The sequence below is a fragment of the Botryllus schlosseri genome, chromosome 1, assembly GCF_051294905.1.
Source record: "Botryllus schlosseri isolate E-star chromosome 1, Bs_hap1, whole genome shotgun sequence".
NCBI lineage: Eukaryota > Metazoa > Chordata > Ascidiacea > Stolidobranchia > Styelidae > Botryllus > Botryllus schlosseri.
Genome location: NC_137236.1, coordinates 11,180,434 through 11,199,686, shown reverse-complemented (window position 1 = coordinate 11,199,686; position 19,253 = coordinate 11,180,434). Strand labels below are relative to the sequence as shown.

General features: G+C 39.4%; 1 long non-coding RNA gene across 1 annotated transcript; it reads left to right on the top strand.

Annotated features, from left to right (window-relative positions):
* The first annotated feature begins 10,550 nt into the window (after positions 1 to 10,550).
* Positions 10,551 to 14,002, top strand: LOC145441044 (uncharacterized). The gene is made up of 3 exons (XR_013915711.1): positions 10,551 to 10,710; positions 11,548 to 11,714; positions 12,557 to 14,002. It is a non-coding gene; the product is annotated as an uncharacterized LOC145441044 (long non-coding RNA).
* The last annotated feature ends 5,251 nt before the right edge of the window (positions 14,003 to 19,253 follow it).

Here is a 19,253-nt window from a genome sequence, read left to right as displayed (position 1 = left end):
GCGTTTCGCGGGTCTCACAGAATTGCGTAAAGAGTCGCATTCGGCCCGTGGGACGCAGAGTCCCCAGGTATATCATAAAGCAGGGTTGCGCAGACCTACTTCATGCTCGAGTCGCATACCAAAAATCTTAGTTTTAAAAGGGCCGCGACACAAAATTCAAAAATTCGTATTTATTCCGTCACAACGAAATGTAGGCTGTCAAATGAAGTTTAATATTTTGTGGTGATAGATGCGGCCCACATGGCAGCAGTGTGTTTGAAATCAGGCTAATATGACGTCAAAGCATTGCGGATCAGTTCCTTCAAGTGCTGCTGAGCATTTAAGGATGATTTCAGTAGCTCGATAATCCCATTACTCCGTAAATCTGTCTTCGTTGGGCAACTAGGGGCGAAGTGTTCGTGCTTGGTATCGTAATGACGTATCAAGTTACTATGGCATTGTAATTATTCACTGAATCTTGACAGATAAGACTCAATGAATGCAAATCCTTCCCTCAATTCTGTTTTGAAAGTGCTGTTTTTCTTGTTCCTACCTTCATTTTGCATTTATCTCTCAACGACATTTTGTTGGCCAAACGCTGCAGTTATAGCCAGCCTTTAGATTACAAATAGGAAGAGCCGTATTCGCCGATGTTTGGCTGGAAATGATCGTGACCTGCGCTCAGACTCGGACAACTAGATAATTCTAGTTGTCTAATTTCACTAAATTAGAGAGAAATGCCAGTAATCTAATTCTAATATAATGTGTGAAATGTTTCTATTCTCTAATTCTAATTCTAATCTAATTTGCGATTTGTTCTTGTGCTCTAATTCTAATTCTAATCTAATTTGTGAAATGTTCCTAGGCTCTAATTTTAATTCTAATCTAATTTATTGTTTTCCTTAAAATGCTGGCTTTTCTGCGGCAGTTTGCAGCGAGTTAACGAGTATATCCCTCTTGCACAGGGAAATCTAGTGACAAGCCGCCGTCGCATTACTTACACCGTACGGTATTGTGCGACGAATGATAGCCATGCTGGCATAGTAGCTTGTGGTATGCGAACAACATTCTAGTTTCGATCGCAAACAGAACTGCAGCAAAGAAATAGAGATAGTTATCACAGGCTCGTTCACTTTCTTGCTCTCAACTACACCAACAAAAAAGAGGATGATTACTTCAGATCTAACCAAAGAAGATATATTAGAGGATGAGGTCGAAAGATATTTCGCAGCATAGAGTGAGAGCATGGACTGCGTGATGTTTTGAGTTACTGGATAAAATAAAATCGTTTTCCTCATCTGAAGGCTGCTGCTGCTCGAGAACTCCTAGCCATGACTAATGACTATAGATTTGTCGACATGACCCTAGGCCGTTTTCTAAGCATCTCGGTCTTGGCAGTGTCCGAACCATCGCACGTCAAGGAAATATGCTTATTAATATCAGCTGACCCTACATCTATGGAACGCTGCTGCCATCGCCGAAGCCATTTCAGCTAAAGAGGAATAGTGTTGTTGGGCACAGGCAAATAGCTATTTTTAACAACAACAATAATTTGAAACTGAAATCAATTTCATCAATTCAAAATGCTTTATTTCGTATTCTTCAAGAATAAAAAAAACAGATATCCAACCCCGAAATATGACCTCGCGTTGATGACCCCTAGTACCGAGCAAACAGCAAAACGAGCCAAGCTTGGTGTACAGACGATAACTATTGCCATACCCATTGCCATGGTTATGGGAATGCACTGTGATGTGATGTGACATGAACTGAACGTTTGGCTGTATTTATTTCTCATTTGCAATTTCAATAAATTTCCAGGTTTTTGCGAATTCAGTAATTCTAATTCTAATTCTAATTCTAATCTAATTTGGAAAAATCTGTGTACCTTTAATTCTAATTTTAATCTAATTTGGAAAACATCGTGTAGCTCTAATTCTAATTCTAATCTAGTTTGGGTAAAGTTGGATAGCTCTAATTCAAGGGTAGGCAACCTACGGCCCGCCAAGCGAAATCGTCCGGCCCGCGACATAATAATTAGTTATCACAAGAATACGGCCCGCCGCTTCATAATGAGTTTCAATCTGCAGTGCAGCGCTGCATGAAAAAAATGTGGCATTGCTACGATGTAATAGTAGCCTACATCGTATTAGTCTATTGTTACGCCATAAAACGAAGGTGGTTGAAGTAGGAGATGGAGATAGACTAGGATGGATCAGTGCTTATATCAATCGGGTGTATCTCGCAACCGAAGGTGTTCCATGCTTTTTTAAAGGGTTAATCACTCTAACGGGGTGTGAGTGTGACAATAAAGGTGTTCTTTCTTGCTTCAAACAACGCTTGGAGCATCTCAGACGTGATCTCAAACTATTCAATTATAGATAACTAGCCTCCGTATGTTTGTTAGCCTGTCTATAGTTTGATTTTCCAGAAGGCATTGTGTGCCAAGACAAAAAACCTGAATAGTGTTTTGGCCACAATGGTGAAAACTGTTAATATGATTTTTGTCTCATCAACTGAATCAGTTACGCCAGATATTACTAGAAGCAGAGAATCAATATGGCGATGTCATGTAGGCCTATCTCTGTCATGTTCGCTCATGGAGTCGAGCAGCTATGCTTGCACGAGTGTATGAACTGAGAAATGAAATAGCAACTTTCCTCGAAAACACAAATATCGCCGACCCATAATCTTGTAATCGAAAATGGGTATCTCATCTTGCTTTCCTTGTACATTTAACGTCACATCTGAACAAATTGAACTTGCAACTTCAGGGGGAAAACAACTACATACATGAGATGTTGAGGCGCATTCAAAACAAATCTGTGACTCTGTAAATGTCAACAGTACAAAGAAAATTATGCTCACTTACCTATACTGGACGAGAGAAAACCTAGTACCAACACTACATTTGTAACTGTGATACGAAATTTAACTACTGAATATTCACCCGCTTTTCCGACATTCCTTCTCTACAAAATGCATTCTGACTATTCAGTACTCTGTTTAATGTGGACGCCAATACCATTGCCTGAAAATTTCAAATGGGCCTTTCTGAAATGCGATGCAGTTGAATTGAATGACGAATTTCATACGAAGTGCAGATCGTTGCATGACTTTGACAAGAGTACGTTCTTGAAATTGGTCTTTATCCCTGCTTGACCAGCAATGTAAAAGAAATTGCATCGATTTTTGGAAGCACGTACGCATGTGAACAATAGTTTTGAACAATGAAATCCACGAAGAGCAAGCTAAGATCACGTATTTCGGACGTCCATTTTGAATAGGGTCTGATTCTTGTTTCATCTGACTTGTTACCAGAAGTTGAAAACCTTTCACAAAGCAAGCTGCGTCAATTGTCACAATTATTCTGTGTCGTTGAAGTGTAAATAGATGTGTCTTCGGATTGGTATGATTGAGATTGCAGCAATGTAGGATGTATATAATGTAGGGCTGGGCAAAATGATTCGAGTACTCGAATCTGAATCGAGTAGTAATTTTAATGATTCGAGTCGAGTAGTAAAAGACGATTTTTTCGAGTACTGAAATTATACGGTCCTCGCAACTCAAAGTTAATTTACTGACGAGAATTATAGTTTTGATACTATTTTCCACTGAGGAAGCCGTGAAACCTTGATTAGCCGTGTTTCAGCATACCAGGCACAGTTTAAAGCTACGAACGTTACTGGAAATAACACATTTCCGAAGTCATTATCATCCACCAACATTGTTAAGAAGTGCAATGAAATCGGTATGGTCGAAAAAATACCAAAGTGTCTTTAATGTGATGGATATCAGGCATTACGTTCTTTGTGGTGGCATAAAAGGTTCATATTTGGACTTCGACATGGTACATCCTGTTGTGACGTCATAATGAGTGATACTCGATTACTCGACTCGACTCGAAGCATATTACGTGATTCAGAATCGAATCACTCAGGTACTCGATTTTGCCCAGCCCTAATATAATGTAGGATAATATACCGAAGTGAGCGTAAAATATAATACTAAGAAAAAATCCGACCCGCCAAAAGGTTGTACACCCGAAATTTGACCCGCGACTAGCAAAAGGTTGCCGACCCCTGCTCTAATTCTAATTCTAATCTATTCTGGAAAAGCTGAAAATTTTCTATTTGTCGAAGTCTGCCTGCGCTACCGTGATTGATTATTAGCAAGTTCATTGTTGAACACAATGATTTACCACTGATTGACGGCCAGATCATGCAACATTGTTACGAGTGTAACGCTAATGTGAACACGATTCGAGAGTTCAATTGCAATTTTCTAACCCTGTTGTGCCACCTTCTCAATTTTACAAGTGTTACGTAAACCACAAGGAAAAAAACAACACGAAAACAATACGCCTACTGCTAATACTTGATAGAATGCATCAATTTATAATGAGATTGAACCTGACTAGCAAAATGGCAATCATTAAAGAGCCGCAGTTTGCCCACCTCTGTTATAGGGTCTGCAACAGCATTTTTCATCGTCGCAAACCCGATCTGTTAAGAGCCCTAGAGAGGCTGATTTGATATAATTAGCCCTAGCCAATAACAGTATAAAAAACGAGATTATTATAAATTGCGAGAGTAGGCTACTGAAAAAACTTTCGCTGGCTGAAATATTTATGCTATTTTACCGAAAATAGCATTTATTTCAAAGATTTTTGACTACCTGTAAACCTTCCCTCCAATCTAGTCGCGAGCATGGGTTCAGACAGCTTTTAAATAATTTCAAACCTTCGACGGCCGTAGCGTAAGCTCGTATTTAGGTCTGGGTAAAATCGATGGACGGAAACTCACTAGTTTTTATTCGATAACCTGTAACTATAATTTCAGAATCCATGATAACTATAGCCGCAGTATTGCAATACACGGCGGAAGTAACAAGCAAGGGAACTATTTTAAAGGGGCACTGCGCTCTAAAAATGATGTGGTCTCAAATTGAAGGTAAAAACGAACAAAAATTTTTGGCCGCGGCCATTTCCTTCAGAACGCCACCGTAATGGAGCTGCAATTTATTGAAATTTCTACAAGACCACCTGCCGCGGCTGCTTAACCCGTTACATGGCACGATATCTTCACTGTCGCACTTGCTCGACGCGATTAGGCATTCACGCAGAGAACAAATTTTAGATAGTTGTCAGCCGATGTTATGAAGGAAATGTGTCTAAGTTTCGTTCTCTGCGTGACTGCCTTATCGCGTCTAGCAAGTGCGACTATAAAGACATCGTGCCATGTAACGGGTTAAGCAGCCGCGGCAGCTGGTCTTGTAGAAATTTCAATAAATTGCAGCTCCATTACGGTGGCGTTCTGAAGGAAATGGCTGCGGCCAACCATTTTTGTTCGTTTTTACCTTCAATTTGAGACCACGTCATTTTTAGAGCGCAGTGCCCCTTTAAGTTCTCGTTCAAGATATCATGATTTTTGATGATGATGACTTTTACCGACCGCTACCATTTTATTATAGTCTGGTTTTTAATAAATCGTACATTGCTTCATTTCACCTATTTCATTTTAAGAACAGTGGTGGGGTTCAAATTATTTACAAACGTCCACTTTTACTGCCGGTTTTGTTACATAAAGTTCATAGTAACCAGCAACGTTAACGAGTAGGCCTACTATGATATCATAAAATCTCGTGAGACGGTGAGCTGGTGGAAGCTGGATGAATTCGTCCGGTACCTAGCAATAGTATTTCATGGAACAGCGGTTCTCAACCGTGGGTCCGCGAAGCATTTTCCTGGGGCTCGCGAAGCCTCAAAATAATTGATAACCTAATTTTGTTTTAAATTCAGAAAATCACGAGACAGTTTCGCTTCATTACTATGGATTATGAATTATCCTACACTGTGCGGACTCAATTTGAATGCCAATAGCCTACTGATACAAACATTTTGCTGTTTTGTTAGGAATTGTGAAAAAAAGTTGGATGAGTAAGGTCAATCACGACAAATCGTTATTCTCCTGTGATATACATAACTATTTTTTTCATGATAACTTCAAGATATGCTGCTAGAATGCTAGATAGAAAACACCAGGCTTGACGGTATATATTCATTACAAAATTTGTTTGTCAATTTTCGTGCCATATTTGTTGCGATTATACCCATATGCGTCGTCGGAAGCGTTATGTGCTATTATTACATTCGCCACCATATCTATTTGTGCAAATGGATTTTCGGCACTCGTTCATATCAAATCGAAGACGCGGATTTTCAAGACACGACCACGTATATTTCAAGAAATGCAGTTGCAGAATGTGATTTGAAATAATAAAAGTAAACCCAAGTTCTATATGAATAGTGTGATCTTATTTTCAAGAAAAGTCATTTTGTGACTATTTATCACTATGCCCACACAAATCAATTGCACAAAACAGAGATGACGATTGCACGACGATTTAGCAAAATTGGAAGTAAAACTTCGTGGGGGTCCGCGGGGTCCCTGACGTTCCGAAAGGGTCCGCGAAGACAAAAAGGTTGATAACCACTGTCATAGAACGATCCTAGTAGAAAATACAGGTCACACCGAGAAAAAGTTGAGAAATAATCTTTACTGAATATACTACGTGCAACGAGCGATGACGTGCTGAATATAGATATAAGTCATGCACCGGAGTAGCAATAATGATACCATAAACAGTAGCTATACCATGCCATCGTATGTCACATTATGATGCACAAGGATTAATAAGCTCCGTCGTCATGACTGATGGATAGTGTTACAGAAATGCCTAGCGATCTAATGTGACTTTCATTGCATCTCTTCAGGTAATTCACTGGTTGTCCGCGTTATTGCAGAACGACTGGGCGTACGTAGAGCTTTTCTGTGCATTTCCTTTTTCTTATCTACAGGGTGCAGTAGGAATTGAGTATAGCATATTTAAATGTCTCGAAACATCAAAGGCACGTAGAGCACGGTCTGTAAAGTGTACTGTCAAGAGCATCTATCTATGCCAGCATCGAAACTTCGTGAGGCGAATGAATATAATCGAGACACCTCAAAGCGATATTCATAGCTCCGAAATCCCTACTTTCTTCACGCTGTACAAGTGCAGTTACCAGAGTACATTCGCAGAAGCATTACTGATAGGTATTTCCAAAAGCCAAGCAAACCAGATCTCCACTTTAATGCAACCATTCAGTAACTTTTTAGCGGTAAACTGAGCAGGAACTATCATAGGAATTGAAACCCCTTCTAGATCTTTTCACGGCCCCCAAGGGGGCGTGCCCCTCAGTTTGAGAACCACTGATCCAGCAGCCCATCCTCAAGTTATTTTGGAATGGTTATATATATAAAAGGAGAAAATGGATTCTTACAATCATTTCGAAGTCACAATTATTGACCTTGCTTACCAACTTATTCGTCTAATCCACTATCCATAATAAAACATCTGTTTTCATCAGTAAACCAACGGCAATTAGTAATTAAAATGAGTTTGAACAGTAGAATATCTCATCTCAGACGGCCATTCTGTTGATATGAGTCCTGTAGTTTTACAACTAACGAAGCGAAACTGCCTCATGATTTTCCTAGTTTAAAAGAATACAAATTAGTAGGGATGGTGTGAACCTCTGAAAGGTTCAGGTTCGTGTGAACGCGAACCTTTTTGAAAGGTTCTGTGTGAACGCGAACGTGAACCTCATGACGTCACGTGACGTCATATAGCTAATTCCAACCCTATCTTTCATTGAAGTGATAGCCTATATTAATGTACACGATACCTAGCGACGACTCGGGCCACATAATGCCACAATGCTGAAGTACATTTGGCGTTTTAAACGTCGCTAAATGTATCAACTGAGGCAATCAAATGATATAATGCTCCCATAAAATCAATATAATCCTTCGCTTTGCCAATAATTTCGAAGAGGAGTTGCAGGGAATATAAGCTTACGCCTTAACGGTCTTGACCAGATCGGGCAATGTATTCGGTGTATGAGTATTGCTACATTGATATTGGGCAGAGCGTATACCAGGTTTTTATACTTGCTACCGATATCAGGCTACCCCAAAAGTAATACAGCTGTAGCTAACACCTCAATCGCACGGATTTGGTTTTAATGATACAGTAAACATAGGATGAAGATAGACCCCGTACGCTAGCTAGATTTGTACATCAAAAAATGATATCATTCTTATTGATTGGTTGAATAAGCATCATTCGCTCTCTACATGTTATGTATGTCGCTCGTGATGTTGTGTGATTGCGGGTTGGCTCACATCGGAGAGTCACCAAATATTCACGAACGGAAAGTTGAATATTTCGAGCAAAATTTTTGTAATAAAGCAAGTAAAATCTTTGAGATTGTCAAGGTGCATGCTCGTTTTGAGTTGGTTTTTTCATGCTGCCGGCGTCATTCATAGAGTGGCACGCAGTTGAAATGCAATAAATTCGATCCAAAGATGTCAATATGAAGTGAAAATTTTAATATATGAAAAAGGTTCACAGTGCAGAACCTACCAAGGTTCTGTTGTGAACGCGAACCTCTAAATTTTTGAGGTTCACACACAGAACGCGAACGTGAACCTCGCGTTCACACCATCCCTACAAATTAGGTTATCAACCATTTTGCAACATTGTTGCAGGTGTTCTTGAACTATGGGTAGTGACCCAAATATGGGTTCCGAAGGGTATAATTTTGGGTCGCGATGGTACCAGAGTGATCTTTTATTGGTGATATGAATGTAATATTTATTGAATTTCTTGCAACATGAAATTTCGTACCATTTGATAATCTTGTGGATGGAATGTACTTTTCGAAGCCGCTATGTTGGCTGTTGAGTACTATTGCGAATAAGCGTGCCAAGTAGAAAAATCATCATCATAATATGACTTTATCATGAAAATGTGTTGGCCTGTGTAGTAGGGATGGTGTGAACCTCTGAAAGGTTCAGGTTCGTGTGAACGCGAACCTTTTTGAAAGGTTCTGTGTGAACGCGAACGTGAACCTCATGACGTCACGTGACGTCATATTGCTAATTCCAAACCTATCTTTCAATGAAGTGATAGCCTAGCAATGACTCGAGCCACATAATGCCACAATGCTGAAGTAGGCCTTCATATCGGCGTTTTAAACGTCGCTAGGTGTATCAACTGAGGCAATCAGATGATAAAATACTTCCATGAAATCACTATCATCCGTCGCGTTGCCAACAATTTCGACGAGGACTAGCCAGGGAATATAAGCTTACGCCTTAACGATCTTGGCCAGACCGGACAATGTATTCGGCGTCTGAGTATTGCCATATTGATATCGAGCAGAGTGTAAAACAGGTTTCTATACTTGCTACCGATATTAGGCTACCCCACAAGTTATACAGCTGTAGCCAACACCTCAATCGTACGGATTTGGTTTCAATGATGCAGTAAACATATGAATCCAAGATTGATCCCGTACACCTGCTAGATTTGTTACATCAAAAAACTATATCAATCTCATTGATTGGTTGAATAAACATCATTCGCTGACTACATGTAGTGTATTTCGCTCGTGCTGTTGTGTGATTGCGGGTCAAGCTCACAGCAGAGCGTCACTAAATATTCACAAAGGGGAAGCTGGATATTTCGAGCAAACTTTTGTAACAAAACAAGTAAAACTTTTGAGATTGTCAAGGTGCGTGTTCGTTTTGCGTTGATTTTTTATGCTGCCAGCGCCATGCATAGAGTGGCCCGCAGTTGAAATGCAATAAATTCGAACCAAAGATGCCATAATGAAGTGAAAATTGTAATACATGAAAAAGGTTCACCATAGTGTCCTATATGGTGTCGACACAAGCAAATCGCACGGTTCAATGAAATTGTATCACGTCACAGTTTCCATTTGGCTACATGCAATTTGACGGTGATTTTTGACCGACTTGCCGAGCATCAAATTTGATAAAAACGGGTATCAATCGAAAGCTGCCGCCGCACTGATTCCGAAAATATAAATTTTATTCCGCTCGCGGCCCTGGAACCCCCACAATCAGCCTCTAATTTTTCATTGTTATGGAGATTGGCATTGGGACGCAACAATGCTGTCTAGCGAAACGAGACAGGTGCTTGAGAAAAAGGGAGCCAGACAGTATTGTTGCGTCTGTCGTTTCGCCAGACAGCATTGTTGCGTCCCAATGCCAATCTCCATAACAATGAAAAATTAGAGGCTGATTGTGGGGGTTCCAGGGCCGCGAGCGGAATAAAATTTATATTTTCGTAATCAGTGCGGCGGCAGCTTTCGATTGATACCCGTTTTATCAAATTTGATGCTCGGCAAGTCGGTCAAAAATCACCGTCAAATTGCCTGTAGCCAAATGGAAACTGTGACGTGATACAATTTCATTGAACCGTGCGATTTGCTTGTGTCGACACCATATAGGACACTATGGGTTCACAGTGCAGAACCTACCAAGGTTCTGTTGTGAACGCGAACCTCTAAATTTCCGAGGTTCACACACAGAACGCGAACGTGAACCTCACGTTCACACCATCCCTACTGTGTAGTACACAAGTTGGTATGACTGCATAAGAGCTGTCCGACATTTGGTTCTCTGGGAAACACTGTCGGAGAACTGTTGGGGGGGGGGCTGTAGCGCTGTGCAATGGGTACGGGAATATGCTACCTATATATTTCAAGGCTCACCTCTTACGGGCCGGAACACGCGAAGACACAAACTTTTGGCCAGCATAGGATGCCAGTAGTACAACTGCAACACACAGAGGAAACTGTTGGATCTTTGAAATCGGGTGCGCCATACATGTTCCATAGAACTTGGTTGCGCGGAACTGTTGTCTACGCGTTCTCATTGTCATATATGCCCGTGAAAACGTAGCATACTAATGGTAAAAATGTATTCTGCTTGGTATGTAGCCCATCTCTAGGGTCACAAGATGCGATTAATACTCAGATTCGGGTCGCCGCAAGAAAAGTTTAAGAACCAATGCTTTCGAAGTTTAGCTGACACTCGGTTAAGAATCACTGCCGTATACAACTGAAAATATTATCAAGTATCAATATCATAATCCGTACATTATAGAAAAGAAGAAAATAAATACTCGACCACTGTCGCGTCCCTGCGGTACATACAGTTTATTGTAAATTCCGCCCCGCAAACCAATCAGACGAGTCTTAAACTTGTAGACTCTGAAAATGTAGCAGTTACGTGAATATTGATATCATGTTATTAAACTTGGAATTCATTTCCTGCGCCTCGCTCGGTGGTATATCAATTTCGACGTACGATTTATGATATGTCACGAACATATGGCTTTTCGGAGCCAAGTTACATCATTTCAACAAGCATTGTAACTTCATCAAATGTGGTTTTCTCTGAATAAAAAATTGATTCCTCTAGCGTTGGATAATTAAGCTAATAAGTCTGATCAATGCATATAGGCGGAGAAATTGGACAATTCACCCGATTTCCTTATTCTGCTACCCAAATCACTTACACCAAATAATTTTAAACGGAATTGATACAGAAGGACACGGTGCTGCGGTCGCTCAGAAATTGTTTCGATGATATCAATATATAATGACTGACGATACGTTGTAACTCAAAACCTTATTGCATTCCTTTACAGATTTTCTCTACTTGGAGTATAGATTCTTTTGATGAATACCTTCGACGGACTGGAGACATGTCCGATACGGTTGTGTTTGAGGATTGTGATATTCCATATCACGAAATAAAATGTTACGCAGGAGTGCTAAACCTCATATCTAAAATCTACCGTTCACCATCACGCGGGTGAGATTATACTGAAAATCTAGAAATCATTTCTAAATACGATTCTGTATAGATTGCATATACTAATATCTCCAGCGATGCGGTGTTTTCACACACGGAAAAGTAGAGCAAATATAATACCGGACACCAATGATGTTCCACACTAGACCGAAGTGACTATACATTATTTGAAATAATCTGGCGATTACACCGATACCGGAATGGTTATAAATGCTTAAAACGACAAATACTGTTTGAGTCACTGTTATCCGTGTTACTGATATTGCGTTAAAGCGAAATCGCTATGATATCGGATTAGATATGTCTAGTCTCTGTACAGAATTTTCTCTGAAAAAATGTCATTCGGGGCAAGTTGTTGCTATTAATTTGTATGAGGCGAAATCTATGGAGTCAATATAGACACAGGGTATGAGACCTTTAGATGACATTCATGATGTCGATTTATAGCTGGAACCACTTTGCCTATGGCTACATGTACGGGATGGGCATTCACACGCTGCATAAACCTTCAACACTGATGTAGTCAGTGTGTAGATGATGCTGTCTAGACTGATTTGCGGCACCTTGACATGATCAAAGTGACCGATCACCACAAATTCCCATCACTGCACTGCTGATACACGGAGAGTTTGGTTCCCTTCATTTCTGATTACGTAAGAGTATATATTTCACAAGGGATATATGAAGTTGTATTAGCAACTCATTGCTTTTTCCACGATTCTTTCATATTGTACTTTAATTTTGTTCATTTAAATCGAGGTTTTTTCGCATTGGCTACAAAAATAAGGCCTGTCTCGACTACATCAGAATAATCTCAATATACACACAATTTTTTTTTATAGGTCCGGTCAAGGATGCTGTTTTGATCTGAGCCACACATTGCTAGAAATCTGTCCGAATATTTTGCCATGTTTAGTAAGTGGAACTTTTTGCGACGATGTCGAGAACGCTTATGGTCCAGCACTGGGAAATACTTACATCTGTGATCAAGGTGTGCTAGCTGAATGTATTATAAATCAGAGATACTCAACTAGGCTTACCATATCTACTCCATACGCGAAATATGAAGGCAGTGACGACAAGTTTGACTCAATAAAAGGTCAACTCCTACCGATTTCAAGTGAGAGTAAGTCTTTTAAGAGACGAGTTAGAAAAATGCTCTTTTTTAGTCAACCCAATAGTGTTTTCCGCACTAAATTTCAAATTACCCATTTTCTTATACGCTACGATATATTTTGCTACTTGTAAAAAGTTACCCCTTGTTCGGAACTCGAAATATGGTAACCACACGCTCCGCATTTAAAGCAGGGGTGAGCAACCTGCAGGCGTGGAGGCATAATTGTGTGGCCGTGAGCACGTGATGTAAAATGCATGTGCTGGAGGCCGTGTGCTGATGGATCATATGTTAAAATGTATGATAAAACTTATTACGACGATGGAGGGTATAGTTCAATCAGTGTGCTAAACTCTTTCACTGCATACTCTATGACTACGTTTCCAGCTGCTTCAAGCGACATAATATGATACTGCAACCTATCGACTAAAAGACGGACCTGATGGGGCTCGTGCACTTTCGGACCAAATTCACTACAGTCTTATGGAGAAAATGTGTTTTTGGTCCGAAAGTGAACGAGCCCCGTCCTCGTCCTCGTCCGAATTTGTCAAATTCAAGTTTGCTTATTAGGCTTCCAGCAATACAGATGTGGGACCATCTTTGCCCCTGGATTCCTTCGATACACACTGACATAAGTCTGTTTCATAAATGAAAGTGGTTGGACTACTGTGGTTCAATTACTTAAAAGTTGAGAAGACGATGAAGCCATACGTGAAAGTACAGTATACTATCGGATTACATATCGAATATTCGTATTATGGTAATATGTGAATGGTGGTAATAATCTTGAATATTTATTTCAAAACTACATTCATCGCAGTAGAATTTATCTACTCGAAGACTTTCCGTGTTCGCCGTATCAAGAGCTCATGGCACAATAATGATTGCTAAATGTAAATCTGTTTCGAACTTTCTGTATTTTGGTCAACTATCATAAAATTGTCCAATCCTTATTTATGTGGGCAGAAAGAGTTTCTATACAATCTTAAAACTTTCCATTAACATATACAGATGATTGTCTGTGTGACGCCTTTCGTCAAATGGATGATTTCATTTCCTGTCGTCTCTTGTTGTGACTACCGGTACAGTTGACTTTACCTATATTTCCTTCTTATTATTGCATTGTTACGACACACTTTGCCAATTAGGGTTTCATTTGAACCTCTTCCCATAATCATGCACAAAAAGTCTTTGAGATAGTAAATTCCATTGGAATAATGCAGTTCTGGAAGTAATATTCGTATTATTGTCGAGCATGAGGACTGAGCTTAATCACCCTTGTCGCGGAGTCTAAATGTGAGAAGCTTATCGGCGATACTGCGACAGGTTCAGCCGTAGTTTAAAAAAGCATTGGTAAACGGATAGCATTCTGTGGGTGTATTGAGAAAATGGAAGGAGAGTACATTGAGACAAAACTTTTTCTACAGCCCAATTACATTATAAAGTTAGTCAACATTGCATTAGGTTCGTAAAACGAAAAAGAACAGTAACAGAGGAGAAAATAACCTTTAATATCTAATGGGAGTTGGATTATTTCATGTTGCAAGTGCGAGGAAAATTTGATAGACACGACACGCGGAAAATGGCCCATGAATATCCACTTTTGCGAGTATTGACTATAGAAACTCTTGTCATTTTCGGAAGCGCCTACGTCACGTGTGCGAGTCTGCTTTTTTGCAACTAAATACCTGGAAAACGAGTATAGAACTCGCTTGCAGGACGGAAACCGGAAGTCCCAACTGAAACTTATGGTGTCGCGTGAGGTTTCCAATTTTGCAAGTTCGTCTGCTCGCAATGAAAATCAAGAAAGTCAATGATTTCAATGTTACAGACTTTAATTAAATAAATTTGTTTCAAAATGGGTTTGATATTTATTAGATATCATAAGATTACTTGCTATTAAGCAATCAAGAATTTACGGTAGGGATACCACACGACACACGTCCTCCTTTAGTAAGATTTTTCCACGTTTTTCTATAAAGATAAAGTTTCTTTTTCGTTTCTTTTTCAGTTCGTCCTCCTTTATGGCAGGGGATTGTACGAAAATAAAATAGATGGCGTGAAATGTGGATTTTGGTGCTAGCGAGGGCAACGGGGCATGGTTGACTTGGTCAACCAAAATAAAAAGGAACTGGGAACGGGTATTTCGGGATTCGAACGGAAGAATGACTTTTTTAGTCAGCCCACCATTGGCTGGCGGCCGTATGCTGTCGAAGTATTTGAAAAGCGGCTGTGTACAACAAGAAGGTTGCCCACCCTTGATTCAACGGATGGGCTCACTAAATAGAATCAGAAAAAATGTTCGAAAAATCTTCGAAACATCAAAATGAATCCAATATGTAATTGTGACCTTGCTACTTGTCAAGTTCTATTTTACTGTCGCGTGTCGCTAAATTAAACTTTCGATTTTGAAGAATTCTGTTAAAACGGTATTCTCATCTTTTACTTGTAACAGATCATAAACCAGTAGGGTGGAGTGAAAAACGAAAATTTTTGAATTTCAAAAAAGGGTCTTGATATGTGGTGCCAAATAGTGAACAAATAAATTCTATCGTAATTTTGGGATCGTACATCCTCTAGTGGTCGTGCAATTTCACCGAACGAGCCAAAAACAGCTAATTTCGCCATATCCTGGTCATCACTTACACTAGAAAGTCAGTTTTAGGCTTAAAAGATGCAGAAGCAACATGTTTCTACCTCACTTCCATAGAACTTACTCTTAAAAATGAACAGAAAAAAAGTTACAAGCAAATTTTTGATTTTATAGGTAAAATTAAGCACTGCAGCAGTGGGGAGGATGTCAAAAGCGTGTAGTGATTGATCTTATGACTGAGCAACATACCCTATCAATTAGAACTACTTTTCAAAACTTGCTCAAACAAATGAAACCCCCTCCAAGCATAAATAGGGCTCGGGCATCGAATAGAGACTGCTAAAACTGTATTTAAAACAGCGTCTATTGGTAGTGCGGCATCACGATATCGGTAAGTTTATAATAACGGCCCTCATGAGATTTCATACCAAAACGCTGTCATAGGGTTTGTATTATATTTGTCACAAAGCTCCTGAATGAACGCGCAAAAATTGAAAATTCACATTCAAAACACACACATCAATTCTATACTGGAAACATACAATTTTTGTGGCAGCATCACACGAGTATCAGTGTGGACAAACAATAAAGTCATGTTTAGTATTGAAAGATTTCATCTGCTTTCAAGACTTCAGTTTTTGTCTGATGAGGCCATCTCTACGTTTAAATCCTGAAACATTGAGCAGATGCTGATGTCACCACCAGAGTTGGATCAATTACAATATTTCAATTCAATTACAATTACAATTACAATTACAATTACTCAAAGCTAAAAATATCAAATTACAATTATAATTACAATTACTGTTAAATATGTAATTAATTTACAATTATAATTACAATTACAATTACTTTTAAACAGGTAATTGATTCAGTAAAGAGGTGTTCTTTGACAACCGTACCGACGTAATTAGCAACAATCTCAAGCTATTCGTGTTTCATTCCTGATATGTAGAATACCCTTTAATTAAAAAAACTCGAACGTATTCGAACTATTCCTAATTATGAGTACTGAAAACTAGAAGCATAGAAAAATGTTTCAAGCGACTGTTAAGAACCAAAGGTTTGAGCGACTAACAGCGAATAGGCTAAAGGACAGTCAATGAAGTGTAATCAAACGATTAGGCTACTCAGAGCTGAGTCAGGATAATGAAAAATAATTGGTAAGGCGTCAGCGATAATGATGATACCGATAAGGTGCGTTAAATTAAAATAAATGCAAAAGAAAAGAACCTCCTGATAATTAGGAATTTAAATATTTTGGTTCGCATTTACATTTTCACTTGCTCGGAAACTGTTAGATTGCATTTGATGAACATTAGGGTGCAAAAAGTTTCTGGCCCCAGTAAACTTGGCCAAGATTGGAGGTAAGATTGGGATAATATCTACAAATGCGTGATCAAGTTTGATGAAGCCTTGGTTGGAAACTTGAATTTTTTTTGCTATTGTTGCAACAAGCCTCGGTACTGGTCAGAGATTAAAAAAACTTTGACCGTGGTGTAGAAAATGGTTCAGCACAGGTTTCAGAAGAGTTTATAGGCTGTTCATCCATTTTTGGAATATTAAGATTTAGTTTAGCCCACTGGTTCTCTAACTTTTTTTAGACACGCCCCCTTTATGACAGTTAATATTTCGTGCCCCCCCCTTATCGTCATAGCCCACAATGAAACCAGAAAGTTATCAATCCTTACATATAGTTTGATGGTATGGAAGGTTATGACTGTTGATGAGAGAATTCTCCAATACGAAATTCAGACTATAGGCTACACCAAGGGTGAGCAATTATTTTCCTCCGCGGGCCAAATGAGAAGTGGAAAAGACGTTGGCGGGCCGTATTTCAATTTTATTTCTAAATAACATTGTCAATAAATGCTGATCAGTGAATGTGTTCATGTCAGGTGATGGGAAATTGACGGTTAATTAAAAATATTCATTTGCTGTCCTGATTCGAAACAATGTTAAACATGATACATTTTAACTCACTTTAAACCGCTATCCACGTTCTTCTATTAAGACTCGAAAACAGTGGTTCTCAAACTTTTTTAGGCACGCCTCCCGTTATGATAGTGAAAAATTTCGCGCGCCCCTTATCATGATTTCACAAAATAGTTAAAAGTACAGCTAGAATGCTAGCATTCCCAACGGATAGTTGGATGGCGTTGGAGTTTATGGTTGTCGATGAGTGAATTCTTAAATATGAAAGTCGAACAATACACAGAGCAATAGCTGTAAGCTGGGGTAGATCTGGCGGTGCGCGGAAAATTTTTTCACCAAGCTTCGGCTTCGCATCCCTCTTCTGATGCTTTCACGCCCCCCACTTCGAGAACCACTGCACTGAAATGTATATGCAACGGTACAAAGCTTATTCTCTTGGCCGCACTTTATTAGCCTTCATGGCGAGCGAAGCATACATTTTTCTGAGATTCGCCCTTATTCCGTATTTTTGTCATAAGACCGACATTAATTAAAATCCCTAATCTCGATGACATGCTCGGCAAAAACTAAAAGGACGGGTTTACCCGTGACCCCAATATACAAATAGAAAGTTTAAAGTCTAAAATCTTCATTGAATTTCAGTTTTCGGCTTTCTTTTTTGGCATGTCTGTTATTTATAATTCTATATGGGTGATAGATATGATGACTTGCCGAGTCACATAGTAATCGCAAGCACTGATTGACCTGTTTTACGAATTAGGGATTTGGAAACGTAGCACGCGTTACAATTTGAAACACATGCCCTGCAATGCGTAATGCGACAATGGCAACAAAGATGGTTTGAACTAAACTATATGGAAAGAGTGATTTCTTGTTATTTTAATTGCTACTCATACTTTGTCACATTCCCTTTGTTTTGAATCTGGATTATTTATGCGAGGTACGTAGGCGGCGTAATCGTGGCATATTAATGAACAGGCTTCGAAGTAAACTAATTTCCTGTTGAGTTGATACGCAGCCTATGGTTTTAGTCATTCAACAAGCAAGTACTATATTTTGATTTCCAAGCAACCATTCGCGGGCCGCACAGAATAGCTTCGCGGGCCGTACTTTGCCCATGCCTGGGCTACACCGAGCAATAACCATAAAACGGAGGTGAATCGGGCCAAGCACGGAAAAGAATTCAGTTCACTGGAGCGACGCGCCCCGTTCAGATGCTTTCACGCCACCCGAGGGGGCACGACCCCAATTTGAGAACCACTGGTTTAGCTGATATTGTAATTCTCAAAGTTTTCTGTTGCTACTGAAGTTTAGCGTGATTAGATTATCCAGTTATAACGCAGCACGCATAGAACACCGATGTAAATAGGCTAATTATTACATGTGGTGACTGTTTACTAAGGCCTTAAGGCCCCTCGTCGTCATCGTGGTTCGTACCGGATTTTCACTGGTGCGACGAATAAATGATTGATTAAATTATTATTTTATGTTGTGATTGTCAGGTTTTCATGAAAATGTAATTGAGATTGTAATTGAGCAAAATTTTGATCAAATTACAATTACAATTACAATTACACGAAATAGAAATGCTTCAATTACAATTACAATTACATGAAAAAATGTAATTAATTACATTCAGCTCAATTACAAATTACAATTGATCCAACTCTGGTCACCACTGTCACATGTCTTTCCACTGCCTGGTTGTGACAAGGATAACTGAGCCTTAATGGTGATGATCATAGGTTTCCCAGCTCGTGATCAGACAAGGTCTTGATTGCGATGCAGGCGGTTGTTCAATATTTTTGAGGTTTAAGTTGACAATTTGGTGGAAAGATTAAGCCTTGATGTTGATAACTGGAATTTGGAAGAATCTGATGCTGGTGTCAATGCTGCT